General features: G+C 38.9%; 1 protein-coding gene across 9 annotated transcripts in view; it reads right to left on the reverse strand.

Moving 5' to 3' along the window:
* The window catches only part of LOC139561870 (actin-binding LIM protein 2-like), a 111,929-nt gene that overhangs the window by 38,828 nt on the left and 69,377 nt on the right, over positions 1 to 3,724 (reverse strand). The gene's annotated exons all lie outside the window — the stretch shown is intronic.

Genomic DNA, 3,724 nt, shown 5'->3' on the forward strand with positions numbered 1-3,724 from the left:
TTTATCTGGTTAAAAATCAACAAGGAAGCTATCTTGACAGATAAAAATGTCTTCCTCTGTGCCACATACATTCCCCCCTCAGAGTCACCCTACTTCAACGAAGAGAGCTTCTCCATTCTAGAGGGAGAGATTAGTCACTTTCAGGCCCAAGGCAACGTACTGGTCTGTGGAGACCTGAATGCTAGAATAGCAGAAGAACAAGACACTATTAACAGTCATGGGGATAAACACCTACCAGGAAGCAATAACCTTTCCCTCCCCACATACCCCCACAGAAACAACTATGACAAAGTGAAAAACAAAAATGGATTACAGCTCCTGAGGCTCTGTCGAACACTGGGTCTGTACATAGTCAATGGCAGGCTGAGAGGAGACTCTTTTGGTAGGTACACCTACAGCTCATCCCTTGGCAGCAGCACTGTAGACTACTTCCTCACCGACCTAAACCCAGAGTCTCTCAGAGCCTTCACAGTCAGCCCACTAACACCTCTCTCAGACCACAGTAAAATCACAGTGTATCTGAGAAGAGCAGAACCCAACCATGAAGCATCATGGCCCAATCAATTACATGGTACTAAACAAGCCTATAGATGGAGTGCAAACAGTACAGACATCTACCAAAAAGCAATTAGTAGCCAAAAAATACAATCTCTCCTGGACAACTTTTTAGCCTTAACATTCTCCTTCAGCAATGAAGGTGTAAATTTGGCCGTTAGGAACATAAACTTTATATTTGACAAATTAGCCTCCTTGGCTAATCTAAAGAAGCATAAGAGCAAACCAAAAATAACAGATAATGAAAAATGGTTTGATAATGATTGCAAAAATCTAAGAAAGTCATTGAGAAATATATCTAATCAAAAACACAGAGAACCAGACAACAAAAATATACGCCTTCAATATGGGGAAACACTGAAGCAATACAAACGCACCCTAAGAACAAAAAAGGAACAGCACATTAGAAATCAGCTGGATGGAATTGAGGAATCCATAGAATCAAACCACTTCTGGGAGAATTGGAATAAATTAAACAAACCTCATCATGAGGAGTTGGCTATCCAAAATGGGGATATGTGGAGAAATCACTTTGCAAACCTCTACAGCAATATAACAAAGAGCCCAGAACAAAAAGATATACAAGATAAATTACAAATCCTTGAATTAGCAGTCAAAGACTATCAGAATCCTGTGGATACCCAAATTACAGAAGAAGAATTATTGGAAAAAATATGCAATCTCCAACCCAAAAAGGCCTGTGGTGCTGATGGGATTTTAAATGAAATGATCAAATATACAGACCACAAATTCAAATTGGCTATACTCAAACTCTTCAACATTATCCTCACTGCAGGTATTTTCCCCGATATTTGGAACCAGGGATTGATCACACCAATCTATAAAAATGGAGACAAATTTGACCCAAATAATTACAGAGGAATATGCGTTAACAGCAACTTGGGGAAAATTCTCTGCAGTATTATAAATAGCAGACTACATCATTTCCTTGACGAACACAACGTCCTGAGCAGAAGCCAGATTGGATTTCTAAAAAATTATCGTACAACAGACCACATTTACACCCTCCACACTCTAATTGATAAACAAGTTAACCAAAACAAAGGCAAAATCTACTCGTGTTTTGTAGATTTCAAGAAAGCATTTGATTCAATTTGGCACGAAGGTCTTTTTTATAAACTAATAGAAAGTGGTATTGGAGGGAAAACATATGATTTTATTAAATCAATGTACACTAAAAACAAATGTGCGGTTAAAATTGGCAACAAGCAAACAGACTTCTTCTCTCAGGGGCGGGGAGTGAAACAGGGCTGCCCAATAAGTCCAACATTATTTAACATCTACATTAATGAATTGGCAAAAACATTAGAAGAATCGGCAGCACCTGGTATCACCCTACACAACACTGAAATCAAGTGTCTGCTGTACGCAGATGACCTGGTGCTGCTGTCTCCCACTAAAGAGGGGTTACAGCAACACCTAGATCATCTTCACAGGTTCTGTCAGACTTGGGCTCTGACCGTTAACCTAAAAAAAACAAATATAATGATATTCCAAAAAAGGTCCGGAAATAAGGATGACAAATATAAATTCTATTTGGACACAGTTCTATTAGAACACACCAAAAACTACACATATCTAGGACTAAATATCAGCAACACAGGTAGCTTTCACATGGCTGTGAATGAGCTGAGAGACAAAGCAAGAAGAGCATTCTATGCCATTAAAAGGAACATCAAAATTGAAATTCCAATTAGAATCTGGCTCAAAATTTTTCAATCAGTTATAGAACCAATTGCTCTATATGGCAGTGAAGTATGGGGTCCGCTGTCTAATAATGAATTTACTAAATGGGACAAACATCCAATTGAAGTATTGCATGCAGAGTTTTGCAAGACTGTATTGCAAGTACAAAGAAAAACTCCAAATAACGCATGTAGGGCAGAATTGGGCCAATATCCCCTCCTCATGCGAATAGAAAAAAGAGCCATCAAATTTTACAACCATCTAAAAACAAGTGACCCTAAAACATTCCATCACACAGCTCTACAATGTCAAGAGATGAAACCAGAGAAGAGTCCCCTCAGCCAGCTGGTTCTGAGGCTCAGTTCACCAACCCAAACCAACCCCATAGAGCCTCGGGACAGCCCTCAGAAAATCTGGCCCAACCAAATCATCACAAAACAAAAAGAAAAATATATAACCTATTGGAAAGACACCACAAAAAATCAAAGTAAACTTCAATGCTATTTGGCTCTAAACAGACAGTACATGGTGGCAGACTATCTGACCACTGTGACTGATAGAAAACTGAGGAAAACATTGACTAGGTACAGACTCAGTGAGCACAGTCTGGCTATAGAGACCGGTCGTCACAGACAAACCTGGCTGCCCAGGGAGGACAGGCTGTGCTCACTCTGCTCCAGGGGAGAGGTAGAGACAGAAGTGCATTTCCTACTACACTGTGACAAATACTCAGACCTAAGAGCATATTTCTTTCCCAAAATTATAATTCAATACAAAGAATTTGAAACTATAAAAGATGAAGAAAAATTCAAATATTTATTGGGTGAAAAGCCAAAATGTGCAGTTTTGGCAGCCAAATATGTGTCCTCCTGCCACAGCCTGAGGGACAGCCAGTGAAAAATGCAAAGTAATGTTGATAATATTTCCCATTTAGCTTAGTTTTGTTTTGTCTTTCGTACCAGGTCATGTGTCTTCTCAGTCATGTTGACACTGGTCTACTACTGTTGCTTTAATGTATTGTTGTTCTGATTAATATTGTTGTTGTAGCTGTTATTAATGGTAATCCCATGTCCACTACTACTATTATTATTGCTGTTAATCCCACCATTTATTTATATATAAATATATATATATTTTGTGTATATATATACATATATATTTTATTTAAATTTTTCGATATGTATACTTTGACAATGTAAGTAATAATAACTTGCCATGTCAATAAAGTCAATTGAATTGAATTGAATTGAGAGAGAGAGAGAGAGACAGAGAGAGAGAGACAGAGACAGAGAGAGAGAGAGAGAGAGAGAGAGAGAGAGAGAGAGAGAGAGAGAGAGAGAGAGAGAGAGAGAGAGAGAGAGAGAGAGAGAGAGAGAGAGAGAGAGAGGGAGAGAGAGAGAGAGAGAGAGAGAGAGAGAGAGAGAGAGAGAGAGAGAGAGAGAGATGAGAGAGAGAGAGGTGG

This window comes from Salvelinus alpinus, chromosome 31, assembly GCF_045679555.1.
Source record: "Salvelinus alpinus chromosome 31, SLU_Salpinus.1, whole genome shotgun sequence".
NCBI classification, from domain to species: domain Eukaryota; kingdom Metazoa; phylum Chordata; class Actinopteri; order Salmoniformes; family Salmonidae; genus Salvelinus; species Salvelinus alpinus.